Below are 15,533 nucleotides of genomic sequence, written 5' to 3'. Positions count from 1 at the left end.
GTTTCCTGCTGTTCCCTTTCCCTCTTCTTTTTTTTTTTTTTTTTCCCCTTCTTTTTTACTTTTTTTCTTTTTTTAATCCCTGTGTTCTCACAATGTCATGGGGAAGGAGATGAGAGATGTTGGAGTAAGTTACATGGCTAGAGTATGAAACTATTTGTGAAGTCATGGGGAATACTGAAGGTATCAGTCACCAGAACTGGGAACACATGCACACGCCTGTGTGAAATGAGCTCAGCTGCCAGGAATCCATATTGTAGGAAAGTTGACACGAAGTCAACATAGGTTTTGGGCTGTAGAGCTGGAGCCAGACTAAGGGTTCCCCAAAGGGTCAAGGATGACAGAGGAGATGAGGGAGAGCCTATGGGAGGCTTTTTCTAAATGCGTTTGCCTTGGTATGGCTCAAGGAAAAAGCAGTAATTCTGGGCGGCATGGCAACTACAAGCAAATATACCAAAGGACACAGGAGCATCATCTCTTAATATCTATCTCCTCTGGGACTCGGGCATGGAGGAGTCCCCGTTTGATCTCCTGCACACAAGTCTTCTCTAAGGGGAGTGCCTCCAGGATTTCCTGCCTCTAGAAGGGCTTTCCCATTACACTGGTGTACAGAGGCATCCAGCCTCAATTTTGTCAAACCAGCTCCTTTGGCAGCATATACCTCCTCCGCCCCCTCCCAAAAAAAGGCTAACGGGAGGATATGTTCTTGCTTGCCTCCTGCCAACCTGAAGTGCTCCCTAAGCTCCTGTTTGCTGACAGCGCCCTTCGGAAAGGCTTAATATTGCTTGTCTGCAAATGCTGGTGGAGAGGCCAGGCCTCCCACTTGATTTTCTCCCAGCACTGTCTGATTGCAACTGCCTTAATCATCATTAGCTACCAGACCCTGGAATGTCCACAGCAGTTACTGTAACTTGGTTTTGAAGGATAATATTGCACAGCAGAGCAAACTGTTTTCTACCATTCTTCTAGATGTGGGAGGTCAAATTCTACCACATTGACATGGAAATTATGTTTTTCCCAACATCCTCATCTTGTTTTAGATCACTTCACATAGGGAATTTCCCCTCCTTCTGAAACAGGCTCACTCTCCCTCCACCCTACAATGCCCTGACCTTGTGATGTGAGTGAGAGATCTGTGTGTTACCACAGGGCATGCAGAGTCCTGCTGGAAGAGAGATCACCCATTCCTTTTGCAAGAAAGGTTTGTGAGGGTCATCTGCACCAAAACCTCTTCCATCAGGATCAGCATACAACCCAATGATGTTTTTAGTGTGTACAAGAATTAAAAGAGCTCCCCATTCTTTTTTGCCTGTCCCCTTCCCAGGATGTGAGACTGATCTCTGGACTTTCCTCATGGTCACATTTCTTGGTGATTGAAGAACTGGCTACTCTCTCCAGACAGCATGTGTGGGTAGCCTGGTCTTTTTACATGGAGGGGAGACCCCGTCTGAGACAGAAAAAGCAAGAAAAAGCTTTCTTTTTGGCAAGAAAAAGCCCAAAGGAGTGACCTGAATATATCATGCTAGAGATGTGAGTTGTCCAATGAAGGCTTTTGGTGTTTTTTTCTTTCACTTTTTAAATTTGGTCTAGAACCTGGAGGAACACTGTAGAAATTCTGCAGCCAATGGAAAGAATAAGCGTGTGTTAAATCTGAAGAAATCTTAATGGCAAGCAGAGCTGGAGTGGGAGTGTGGGGGAAAGGAGAGCATCCAGAATGCTGGTTCAAAGTGATGTTTCCACTATCATGTGGGAAGGATGTGACAGAGAAAAACAGTGACATAGTTATTGCATCAGATACTCCAAAGTGGAAAAAATGACGCATTTAAAAAAAAACCCCAAACCCATACTATATGGTCCTACTCCTACTGATGTCTGTGTCTCCTGAAATTTCATGTTGTCATAACAAGAGTTTTCTGCACTAGTGAAGCAGTGCTTGGCCAGTGTCAGGACAGTGGACAATGCAGATGGATTATCAGCCTGGGTGGAAGCTGCCGGCACCCTCTTATAAGGCTGAGGTTTAAACAAAGGCTTTTCATGCATGTTCCAGTGAGTGAGATCCAGGACACTGCAGGAAGGTTTGCCTTGATGAAGACAGGACAAGGCTGGGAGGAGAGGCTGAGAGAGCTGGGATCATTTGGCTTTGAGAAAAGAAGACTCAGGGAGAATCTTACTCAAGTGTGTGAATACCTGATGGGGGTAGGGAGCAAAGGAGATGCGATCAGACTCTTCCCAGTAGTACCAAGTGACAGGATGAGAGGCAATGCTCACAATTTACAATAGGGGACATGAAAATAACTTTTTCATTGTGAAGGTGGTTAAACACTGGCATAGGTTGACCAGGGAAGTTTGTGGAGTCTTCATTCTTGAAGACATTCAAAACATGACTGGACACAGCTTTCAGCACTCTGCTCTAACTGACCCCACTTGAGCAGAGGGGTGGACTAGACACTCTCCCATGGTGCCTTCCAACCTCAACCATTCTGCATTTCTGCTTTTGATTACACAGAGTCCTGAAGGACTATATTGCGAGCATATTTCTTTCCCCCTTGCATTGCTATCTCATTTGAACTCTAGAATTCCTTTGTACTAAATATCAGCCTTTTTGATGCTGGCTATGCAAGGTCAAACAGATAAGGATTAAGCTGGGAGGAGGATGTCATGGCAGACAAGAATGTAAACTGTTCATCCTGCTGCAGTGTGAGTCTCAGATTTCCCTTTTTATGCTCCATTCCACAGACTAGCATGGGGGAAGAGAGGGAGACAGGCCTTAAATGGCTGTAATCTAGATCCTGCATCCCCCAAATGACTGTGCAACTCTGCAAGTTCACAGGCAGTGCTAGGAACTGTTGCCTACTTGCTTTTTTCAGGCTCTCCTACCATTTTTCCTCTCTTAGACAGAAGTTGTTTTTCAAGTTCCCTGGAAAGGTAAGTAAGGATATACTGCTGATGATCCCAGGTGAGCTCGTGGGTCAGGCACCATCCATCAGCTGAGCAAAGACATCCCCCTGGCTCCTCATCCCCTTTCTGTAACCCTGATTGGGCTCCCAGACTCAGGTATATTCATCAGTGGCTCCCCATGATGACATACACTCCTGCTAGTGATTAGTGATGTGAGCAACCACAGCAGGAGATGCTGGGTTTGGGCAAGGAGAAGAAATAGGTCAGTTCTTTTCCTTTGGGTAGATCAAGTTATTCAAGCACTGGATGCTCTAATTCGCTAAATCCTGTCTCAGTTGCTTACGTCAAAGTACCACTCTGAAATGTTCTTCACTTAGTTTTGAAACTGTTTGTCTCATGTTAATGAGGATACAGCAGCAGATGCCAGCCTGTGGGCTTAAAAGAAAACTTACATGCCAGAGGCCCATGAATGTCTCTATTAATCCAAGGGGAAAGGTGAGCTCATGACCCCTCCACATCTAAGACTGCCCCCTGGTCTAGCCAGGCACAGCCCTGTCCTGACGCCTCAAAGCCAGGGCTTGGGGTGGGACATCAGCACCAGCAGCAAACAGCACCATAGCCTTGTGCAGCAGCAGTCAGCAGCTGTAGCCTTTGTTCCAGGCCAATGATGGCTTAGAAAGCTGCAAACCTCTGCTCCTCCCTGGCTGCTACAGGTCACAGGAGTGATGGGAGATGTTGGCTGCCTTTTGTAGCCTCCAACTGAACATTGTGTTTGGGAGCCACAAGGACTGTGATTAAATCTCTACTCTGAGCAGTGTTCTGAGGCCATACTGGTATCTAATTACATTCCTCACCTCTGGCAGCTGGGGAAATGAAGAACTGCCTGTGACACTGCCTGTGGTAAAAGGGAGGGAATAGGAAAGGAGAGTGATGCCTTCAAAACATCAGCTTCAGGTGCTTCCCTTGACCTTGGGTGTCCTCTTCTGTCAGCACCTGCAGCTGGGATGGGTGTTCATCCTGGGGTGATTTTCCTCCCCCCCGCTCTTGTTGTCCTGGTGGAGGTGGGGGCTTTGCAGAGGCTGCAGTTGCTTGTGGCCAGGCTGTTCCCAGGCGGCTGCAAGGAACAAAGTTGTACTGTGGTGACACAGAGCAGGAGCTGTACAGTGAAGGTCTTGGCAACTTGAAGTCCTCAAAGACACATCTGACTGTAGCAGGTCCCTGATTGCATGGACCTGCCTGTCCTAGAGGATCCTCCTGGGGAATTGCTCCTGTAAGTGTGGCTGGCTGCCTTGGTAGGGTAGGTCTATCCTCCACCCCTGGTGACTGGTTCCAATTTTGTTTTTCTTTACTCACATGGCCCCAACTCTTGATTTCCCCGTACAGCTGCTGCCATTTCTCTGTTCCCCAGGACCAGCAGCTGCTCCACAGGCACGTTCCTGGTGACAGGGAGGGAGGCAGATGGTTTCCACCACAGGGCTGTACAAAGGACTGAATCCTGTGACCCGGTGCCATAGGGAAGAAAGTCATTACTAATCCCTACCATACAGCAGCTCTGCCTGCCCAGCAGGATCAATGGCGCCATCTCGGCCCCATTATGTTGACTCTGAATCAGCAAGGAACGCCAAGGAGCTGGGAGGAGAGGGCTCCTCCCTGTGTGGGGTACTACTGCCTGCCTGTGGGACAGTCAGGTCCTCCTTTCCTCACCCATGATTTTGGAAGCGGTGGTGAAGCACTCAGTGCTGCTTAGGCCCACAGTCTAGCCCAGACCCTACAGGAGAACAAGCAGGGCAGAGACCCTGCTGGGATGCATGCCAGGCTCACTAGCCCCAGGATCATGGGGTGAGAACAGGAGCCATACACCCTCCTGGCTGAGGCCAACCAGTTCTTCTGGAAGGTAGAGGAGGTGGATCTTGGAGTCATTTTCAGGGAACAAGCTGGTGCTGGGGAAAGCAGGGATGCTGCAGCTGCCTCCTTGCCCCCAAGTTCACACAAGGCTGGGAGTCCAGCATTTAGAAAAGGGTCCCAGTGAGAACTCACCCATTCATCCCTGTGCTGCTTGCAAAGACGAAAGGCAATGGCTTTTCAGACTATGCCATTTAAGGAGTTCCCCAGCTCAGTGAACCTCAGTTGACCTTAGGGTATACTGAGTTTCCAGCTCAGCAGAGCAGCATTTCAGTTGAAAGCACGCTGCCCAAAACTTCCCTCCTCGCATCTGGGGGAAGGGGGGGCTGCAGGAGGGTGGGCAGCAAATGAGGGCACACAGGAAAAAATATCTAATCTTCATTACTGACTCTCATCAGATCCCTTCCTAGGACAGATGTTACAGTCCAACAGGACCATCTTGAATGTGAAGCAGCTTCAGTAGCTTTTGGCAGGCCCTGGGTCAAGGGAGATGGGAGGGTGGCAGGCCCACAGCACCACTGGCTGCTGCATGTTGGGGCTCAGGAGCATCGCCCCAGCAATGCAATGTTTACAAAGTTGAAAAACATTAATAACATGCGCTATGCTCCTCCTGTTGTTTCAACAAGATCAAGGTGTGTACAGGAGAGTGTGTGTGTATATACATGTGCACACACACGCACTCGCTGCGGCTGGCGTGGGATATCGTGCAGTGCAGGATTATTCCAGCCAGGCTGCAGTCAATACTGACAAATACAGTATACGTCCTGTCTTGCCCACAGCAGAGAGGGAGCTGTGGCAGGCCTAACGCTTTCCTCCCTCTTGTGAAAGACCTGGGGTGTTTTGAGCAGTATGGGGAGCTCAGGTCCCAATTGCCTCAGGTCCCAGCAGCGCATGGTCTTGCTGCTGCACCAAGCCAGTTGGAGGGGAGCGAATCCCAGCCAAGCGCCTTCCTTGCCGCCAGTTCACCCCTCCATGCTCTGCCCGCTCAATGTGCTGCAGGAGACAGGGGTTCAGTGTAAGAAGAAAAAAAAAAAGAAGAAGAAAAAAAAATAGCATGTGAGATCATATAATTAAAGATGGTATCAGAATGTCTAATTAGGATGACTGAGAGAACTTGGCTGGGAGACGCAGCCAAGAGCTGAGTTAGTGTGTTTGCCAGTCCAAAGCTCCTTAACAGTAATTAATCCTTAAATGTCCAATTGTTCAGAGTTCAAGGAAACACCTCCTACTACTGTACTTTGTGTTCCTGTTAAGCAAGGAGACACAGCAGGGCGTGTGCCCTTATTCTGTAAGAGCGACACGCCTAGGGGTGTTGTTAGGAACTAGACCGAAGGTTGAGTATAATTATTAACTACCTAAGAGTTCCCAGCATTGCACAATTACCCAGCCCGCCTTGCAGCTGTGTGCTCGCCCCATTTGGGTTTTTGTTGTTTTTATTTTTTTCTTTTTTCTTTTTAAATAGAAATGCTGAGCTTTAGTGGTGCATATGCAAAAATTACACTGCTCCCCTTCCAGTGTCTGTCATGCCATTGGATGCATGTAGCAGAGGGGGATGAGGACAACATATATACCTGTATACATACTGTATGGCAGTCAGTCAGTGCTCTTCACTGAAACTCAATAGGCTTATTTACATCAGTTGCAAATTTGACCCAGAGATTTTCCCTTTGTTTTGATGCTGTCAGCGACTCTTGCATTAGCATAAAAGCCTTGACTATTTACTCTTGTGGGGGTTTTCATTCTGTTTGCATTTTTGAGGTGAGTTGTGTTGGGTTTTTTCCTTTGTTGATATTAAGAGAGGGGAAAACTTGGAGGAAAGAAATGTGGGTTTGACATGGTAGGTGAATTGATCTGCTCGTCCTGCTACAGGTCTTCTGCTGTTGTTGCACCCTGATCCAGGGGGTCACTGGGATGGTTTAGAAAGGGTCCTCAGGTGTGGGCAGCTGGCACTGCCTGTGGAAGGCAGGTGGGCTTAGAGGTGCCACTGTTTGATGCCTTCAGGAAAGCCCAACTCAGCAGAGGCATCACAGCTCACTGGCAGATAGGAGGGGGTATTTGTCATTTCCTCAGGTGCAGCATCATCTTTTAAGTTGTTTCTGTGTTTTTTATCCTCTCCCATCTTTTTTTAATTGACCCTTTCTGGTGGGCGTGGCAAGGGCCCAGCTGGGAGCTGGCTGGCCAAAGTCGCTTCTGCAGGGGATCATTAACTCGGGCGTCAGCCAAGGCCATTTAGTGTTTATAAAACGCAGACAATTAAACACTGTCGCAGCCCTGCAATGCTATAATTGGAAAGCAGACTGTGACGATGTCCACCAAGAGGGACTGGCTCCCCAGCATTGAGGCGGGCAGGGCCGTGCCATCCTGCCAGCCCAGCCAGACTCCAACAGAGCCACTCTGTGCAAACGCCCAGCCGGGAGGGTCCTGGCCCTACATGCTATGGATGTGAAAACAAAAGCTTGGGAGGGAAAAAGAGGAAGAAAGGGATTTGCCCAAAGTCTGGGGAGGGAAACAGAGGAAGAAAAGTACTTGACTGAGGCCACCCAACAACAAGGAGCTAGCTTGAGTGCCTGCCTGGGTCTTTGGGTTCAGGCTGCACTGTGCCTCTGTGGGGCCATGGTGGGGATAAAAACGTTGCTCCCACAGGCATTTTTCAGGGCATGAAGGCCCTCCCCTGCCAGGCCGCCCTTTTGGGAGGGCGAAGGGACTTGTCTTGTCCTGTGGTTGCCACTTAGGGATTTGGAAATAATCATTAACTGAGCCACGGGCCCCAGGGCAGCTTTGGGGTCACAGTCAGTGGGGAGTGGGGTGGTTTGAGCTCTTCCCAGGTAATACAGTACTCCTGCAACCCAGGCTCCACCCTTAGCTGGTCTGGGTACCACAGTACCAAACACCATTAATGGTTGTTTCCCACTGGAGGCTGAATGGCCATTGGGAGCTGCATCACGCAGCTGTTGAACTTGCTCTCCAGGCAGATACAGGTCTTCCAAAAACTCTGTCAAGTGGAGGAGATGCTGAGTACTGGATTGGGATCGCCATAACCCTGCTCCAAGCTCTGCAACTGACTCACTGTTGCACCATGAGCACATCACTTCACCTTTTTGTGACTCAGAATTTTCATCTATCAATTAGGGATTTATGAGGTTTAATTAAGGTCTGTGAATCCCTTTGAGATCCTTGCTTGAAAGATGCTGTACAGGCATAAAGTGCTGTACGCAATGAAGAAAACAAGAGAAATTAAATGCTCCAGACGAGAGAGAAGAGAGGGCAGGTTTCTCACTGCTTGGTCTCCCAATTACATGCTCCTTGTTTGGATGGCAACCTCACTTTAACCTGTGGACAAACGAACTTGTTCACCCCTTCTTGCAGCAGACAGGCGATGACGTGCAGCAGTGTCTTACTCATTGGTTAGCCTTCAGTCATCTTTCCAGAAGTATGAGCAAACTGGGAAGGGGGAAGGGAGCAAGGGCGGGTGAGGAGTATGAATTCCAGAGAAAAGGGAAGTATCAGAAAGCAAGCTAGGATGTGCAAGGGCCTTTATCACTGCTGTTGAGATCTAGCTCTGCATAGTAACAAACAGGAATAGATTTCATCTGTCCCTAGAGGTACGTGCCCCGGAGCAGGAAAGAGTTGATGAGTTACAGCAGAGAGGAAGCAAGAGAGTCTTCTTATGCAAGGCATCTATTTCAGCATCAGAGAGGTGGTAGACTCAAGGAGTCTGAGGAAAATGTTTGAGTTTAGCTAAACGAAAAGTTGTTTCGTCTATGTTTTCTAAAGTAAAGGCCTTGTTTGCCGAAGTCCCGGAACACACTCAGTTTGAAGCTTGTGCTTAAATGTAAGCATAAGCTTAAGGCCTTTGCTGATTGGGGACATGACCAAATTTCCTTAGGTACTTGGTGGAAACAAGTCTAAGAGGTGGGAATCTAACAGCTGCTGTGAGATTAGCAGGACCACAGAGGTCCCCAGGAGCAACAGAAAGCAGTAATAAGTGAACAGCTGTGTTATGCTATTCATAAGGTCAGGTTGACCTGGGGAGGAGTGGGCAAAAAGGAAGCTCCATCTCCAATCTTTATTTTCTCCTTTGCTTGCTGTACAAACAAACCTGTGGAAGCTGGCTCCAGTAGGTGTGGTCTGTGTATGCACTCTTGGGTGTGTTGCTTTGTTGTGTTAAGAGGACCATTCCTCACCTGAAAGCAAATTTCCAGGTTGTCACAGGCAGTCACATCAAAACTCATGACTCCTCCCATCCCCCACCTGCATACCTTCCCTCTTACATAAGAAAAACAGAACTGCCTGTTGAGATGAAACCCAAACTAGTCCCAGGTCTTGTGTCTGCCTTTTTTCCACACTGGGACCACTCTGCCTGTCTTTCTTCTGAGTTGCCAGGGAAAACAGATGCATGGTAATTGCTGCTGGCTAGAACAACCTCCTGCATTCAGAGTGGCCGTCCTCACTCTCCTCTTTCTATCCTGGAAAAAGCTCACCCAGCCTATCCAGCTTTCCCCAGGGTTTCTTAATCTTCCTGTTGAGCTAGCTGGTCTGCTCTAAACTCCCTCTTTCTGAAAGCACTAGTGCCCCGAATTTGGCACAATGTTTAGCATCAGTGAGCACTCTTTCGGAATAAAGCATATTAATGACCTTCTGTGACATACTTATGACACTCCATTAACAAATCTCAAAAGAAATGTTTGTTTTTGTTGCAACTGCAGCATACTGTTGACTCATTATGTGATCCACTCTAATTCCTCCAGATCCTTTTGTGTAGTACTGCTGGTTAACCAATTATTCCAAGTTGTCCATTTTTGCACTTAATTTCTCCTTCCCAACATTGCTGTGTTTTTGTTGAATTTTATCCAGTTGATTCTGAGCAGCTTTTGCCATTTATTGAGATGACTTGAAATAATAACATGCAGATTAATTGTTCAGAAAATCCTATGCACAGGCCCATGCCTGCACTCATAGCTGGTTCCAGAGCCCAGCCTTTCCATCTCAAAAACAAAGGCCTCTAGCACTTGATGGGATTCTTGCAATATTCAGCTGAAATGTCAGAATGAAGCCTGGCAGAGCTGTGAGTTTTGGAAGGCTCTTTCAATGGGAATAAGAGCATCTGTTCAACTGGCAATGGCTTTTGGTCTCCGACCATCTAGCATTGGTTTGAATCAGTTATTTTCTGTATTATTACCGGTCTTCAAAGCATGCAGTCACTGAAAATATGCAAGCTTGAAATTGCCTCTGACTGTAAAGGAGGAGGCAGAGCTAGTGTTGTGTGATGGTACACCTGGATAACCACAGGTCACGTCAAGAACTTTCCCTCCTAAGGACTGGTGGTATAGCTCAATTGCCATTCCATTTTTTTCCCCCACTCTCAGCCAAAGGGTCAGGATACTCGTCGTGTTCAGGAGTGAAAATGTAGGAATTTAGTGTCCTCTGGTGGCAACTGTGAGAGTTACAGCTGGCAAAATCAGGCGTGATCCTCCTCATGCAGTTTGCCACTCAGGCCAACTGGCCATGTGCTCCAGGCAGAGCACTGATACTCTTTTCCACCCTGCACTATAAATATTCCTATTCCAGTCTCGCCTCTGTAGTTTCTGTATGCTCACCACTCCTATTTATTTTATGCCTGTTTACCTGCTTCCCTTCCTGGAGTGCTGAGCTGTGTGTGACTTGGGGTTTAAGACTGACTTGATGATATTTGCTTGTCGTTCCCCCGTGATTTCTTTGCCTCACGAAAGGAAATTGCCTTCTGTAAGCATTTCTTCACAGTTAGTAAAGACTTTATCTGCTTACCCTTGCTTGGTCCCTTAGTAAAATAAGTGTGTCTGTGTCCAAAGGCCTTTTAACCCACTCCTCTAAGCACTGAATCTGATACCCTCAGGCTTGCCTCAATGCGGTTCCACTCAGAACTTATGAGCAAGAAGACACAGAGCACCTGGACAGCCCGTGTTTGACTCTTTCAGCCACAAAACAGGTGAGAGCAGCTCAGAGCATTGCATAGATGGTGAACACTATGGTGGGAGGACGTGTTTGGCACAGTTTGTGGTGTGTAAAGTATGTGAAGGGAGCATGCCGAGCCATACGTTCCTGGCACCAGGTGCTTCTTTCTGCTGGCAATGGACAAAAACTGAGCAACCTCAAGGGCCTTGAAGCATAAAGGTCCATAAGAGTTAGGTGAAACAGCAGCCAGAAGAGTCAAACAGCCTCGTCCCTTAAGAGGAAAAGCAGCCTTACCCCTTCTCCCCATCTCAACCAGTATGCTACCACTTGAGAGTCTTCTCTTTTTCAAGAGCAGCACAAGTATTAATGATGAAAAAGGAATATAGCACAACTGAGGCTGGCTCATTGAGGTCAAAGGGATGTGTTTTCTGACATGTAGAGGCAGGCTGAGAAACGAACTTCTGCAGGGAAGTCTGGTAAACAGAGGATTTTTGGGGTGTGCATAGATGGACTAGCCAGTCTGGTACACCATGGCACCTAGACAGGTTGACCCCACAGAGTCTGTGTATTGCACCTTCATGTGGGAAGAGCTTCAGAGAGCACAGGAGCGTCAGGAGCTTTCCACATGGCTGCTGCAATTTCAACACTGGCTGAAAACAGAGCCCCTTTGTGGTGTGAACACAAACAGCAAAAAGCTGGCACTGCTTTGGCACTGCATTTGGAATTTTATAGCTTAATGGAAAAGAATTGGAGAAAGGGAATACTCGTGTTTTCACTTTACAGAGAATCAGAACACTTTGAGACTTGGGCTTTAATCCACAGAGGCATTTATTTAGGTGCCTGATTTTCATGCAAATCTTTGAGAATTAGGTATTTTGGATGTGAACGTCAATGAACTCACCCAGAGACTCATGGAAAGGGAGCATGTATTTTCTGGTGCCTACAGTCAAATGCCATCACTGTCTATCAGAGGCAGGCAGACTGCTTCCCTTTGCTATCTGCCTTCCTGCCAGCACCACTCTCTTAAGGCTGTGGTAGTGGTGGTGAGCCCTCTGAAGTCTGTGGGTGTAAACAGGGCTCCCCAGAAATGAGCTTTATCTCCTGATCTGATAACCGAGGGGCCAGCTTATGACGAGGCTGCAGGAAGTATCTGGTCTCCAGCTTCTTGCTGTTTACAGACTCAAACTAATCCTCACGCTACAGAAAAGTCGGTAAAAAGTCTTTAGCAGAGGATCTTTAAATCGTGGCTTCTGCTCTCCGGATGTTCAGAGCCCTCAGCTGCCTTGCAGCCATCATCAGGCTTCAGAGCTCCTGCCCCTGGCAGAGCAGGGAGGATTTCAGCCTATGGCATGATCTGCATCTTGCCTGTGTCAGAGGCCTGGAAGCCACTAGAATAGGCAGTGAGGAGCAGTTTCAGCTTTTGCTGCAAAGGATACACCATGTTTTTGTGACAGGTAACGGGGAATGAGGGACCTGTGGCAGGTATGCAAGCTGCAAAGGTAGGCTGGGCACCACCAGCCTCTCAGCGGCACCGAGCACGGTCTGTGGAGGTGGACTTTGTGCTGTATTTTGCCTCAGGTCAGTGGCTGCAGGGCTTGTGCCCTTGCCAAGCAATTAAACAATCTCTGTGGGAGGTTGTGCCCTCCTGCAGGCCCAAGGAAGAAATTTTGAGGTTTTTTCACTTATTAACATTGGACTGGGGTGTTTGCACATAGGTGTTTGCAGAAGACTGCTGCTTCATAGCTCATCCAAGACCTGGGTGTAACTGCAGCAGTGACCTTGCTTATTTACTTGTCACCATAGCTCAGGTCTCTATAGCAGCTCTGCCCATCTCAAATATCCAGGTGAAGGCTCCAGTCACTGCTGAGCTCAGAAAAATTTAAAGTGTTTTTGAGACTTTGTGTTTGCATTTGTTTCTACAAGCATTTTTTAAAGCCATTCTAGAAACAATTTATATTCTCTTCGCCTGCAACTCCAGAAGCTTGGGTTTTTTTCAGGAGGGCACCAAGTACGCAAGCAAGGCCGTTTGCCCACTTTCAGTAACCTGACCATACACAGAGCGCTGCTTTCCCGTTCTGTATTGGCATCTGTGTTCTTTTCCTTGGAGGATTTGCGCTCTCTCCAGCAGGTGGTAGCAGCCTCCTTCAAGCCGTGCAGCTCTCCTGCTTGCTGCCGCAGAATTGCTGCCCTTGTCCCTGGCTGCCCTTGGCCTCACTTCATCTCCTCACCCTCCACTGCAGGCCTGAACATTCCCGTGGAGGAAGTTCTGCTGTTTAGGTCCAGAGTCTGCACTACATTTACCAGCAGAGTGAATCACAACAACAGGAGGTGATGGCACAATATCACAAGGACACGTGAAATGTCTCACTGTTGTATATGATTTACTCCCACCACTTTCACAGCACTATCATGTTCTACACATTATGGAGGGGCGTCTCATAGTGGAACAATTCAGGAATATCCTTCCCAAATACAAAATTCAAGACCTAAGGCCTTGTCTAGGCAATAGGATTAGCTGAAGCAGTGACAGGTCACAGACAGGCTGTATCTTCAAAGGAAATAGAAAATCAGTCTACTTTGTATTTCCACAAGAAGTCCTCTGCTATGCCAGTGTAATGTGACTGATAATGCAATAGCATTATCCTCTGATATATATGGCCTCTGCTTGTTAGCAGCCAAGTGAGCTACTTTCCTAACTTATTCAATAAAAGGTTGTGCTTATAGTGACAAACATCTTGGGTTTAATTGGGAGTGGTTGAGTGCTATGGGATTTTTTTGTCTGCTTGTTTTTTTTTTTTTTCTTTTAATATGCAGCCATACCTTCATTATTTGTATTTTAAAACACTAGTCCTACAGGTGAGGACCTAGGTCAGTTGAAAGAGTTTCTGGTTTTCCATATTCTGTATAAGTAAAAGGACTGCAGGAAAGAGCTCTGTTTAACTGAGCAGATAAGACAGAAAAATTCCATTGCTTTCCAAGCTATAGCTCCCATACCAGGTATAAAAGGTGAAGATTTAGATACATTATAAGCCACCTAAAAATTTAGCAAGGGGCCAAGGAATTTGGCTAATATGTTTCAACACATGTTTGAGTACCCATTTGGGTGTTGTTTACTTTAAAACTCTAACTGTGACTTCTGTTTTTGTTGGTTTGCACTGTTGGGTGTAGTCCTGTGTAACAGGTCCTTTGCACGAGAACATGGCAAGGCACAAAACTTCTGCTCCTCACCACCAACTCTACACAAAGCATTTCTGTGTCAGTTGTGTTATGAGCCCTCTCCACCCAGGGCAGGTGACAAGAAGACTCTCATAATTCAGGCAGGCTTTACTATGAGATCCAGCTGTCTCCTTGTCCCACCTGAGCAGCAGCAGACACTTTAGGGAAGACAAAAGATTTTCTGTGTTGATCATTAGGTAATCAGCTACATGGCTGCAGTTCCCTAGGTTATTCCTAAATACCATCAGCTGGGGTTTGGCTTGTGGCCAGGAACTCTTCATGCCTTCTTAGCTGCGTCTAGCTTTGCTCTTGAGGTGATGCAAAAGCTTTCATTTTTCTCTGACACCTTCTATATCTAATAGAAAATTCCCTTTGCAAACTTCTCTAATCTTTTCTACCTCTTGCTATTTGCTATTCAATCTAGGAGCTATTTTGATGCTTGGGTGGTGGGAAGGAGTGTGTACAGGAGATTTACAAGCCATGAAGTTAATGCTGTTTTGCTTCTGGAGCATGTCACAGTGTTTAAAGGCTAAACTCTTACTTTGGAGCTGTGTTTTATGGCAAATGTATGAATTAATGCTATCTTCTTTTCCTTGTTTTTCTTTGCGTACAATGAGGAGGAGACTTTCTGTGATTTCCAGCTCTTCAAGAAGGCTGTTTCTCAGACTTTCAATAATAAAAACTTTCCTTTGAGGAGTGAAGCAACCACAAACTCTTGTATGGAATGACAAAACCCACCAAAGGTAACTCCCATCCATGCTGAGACTGTTCAATGCCACCTTGACTGAGAGGTGATAATGACCCTGACCAGCTTCACCTGAGACCTCTCTCATCCTGTCCACATGCCCGGGAGCTCCACTGCAGCTCAGCCCAGGCAGGGGAGCTGCTGGCTGGTGTGGTGCTGTGCCCTGACAGTGAGTAACCTTTTAAATTTTCATTATTTTACTGTCAAAAGAGCCTGGGTGTCAAACTGTGTTTCAGGTTGTGAGACCCCCAAGCAGAATGAGCTCATCCCTCTCAGGTTTGAACATGCTGATGTGTCTGAGGTGAGCAGCCCCTTGTTCTGGTGAGGCCTATGGTATGTTTTTGCAGAGTTGAGTATGGAGCCTCGGGGGGTGGAGGAATGCTTTCCCCTATGAAGATTCCTCCTTGTATGTTGCTCTGCACAAAAATTGTTCATGTTCAGAATTAATGTAACATTCCTGGTTTTTGAAAAGTGAAGCAAACATAAGATTTACCTCCAATATTTACCTTCAAAGAATGTGAAATTTCTATTGTGAAACAACAGAAAGCCAAAATAAACAAAACCCCCTTTGAAGGATGAGTTAGACTCCCTGAGTTGGGAGTGTTAGTGGCTTATTTAAGCATTTAAAGCTATTTACTTAAGCAGACTCCAATTATTCATGTAAGAGCTCTATCTGGGTGTCAACGGGCTCAGAAGAGACCAAAGGTCAGGCTGCTGTTTTGTGTGAGGACAGCAGGCTGCTCTTCAGAGGTTTGATCCTGACAGTGTAATTGAGGCATAGTGGAGTCTCACTGAGGAGTGTTGTATCACAGTCTAGCTGGCATTTCTGCACACTCTTTGACTC

The sequence above is a fragment of the Pseudopipra pipra genome, chromosome 3, assembly GCF_036250125.1.
Source record: "Pseudopipra pipra isolate bDixPip1 chromosome 3, bDixPip1.hap1, whole genome shotgun sequence".
Taxonomy (NCBI): domain Eukaryota; kingdom Metazoa; phylum Chordata; class Aves; order Passeriformes; family Pipridae; genus Pseudopipra; species Pseudopipra pipra.
Note: the sequence above shows the minus strand (reverse complement) of the source record.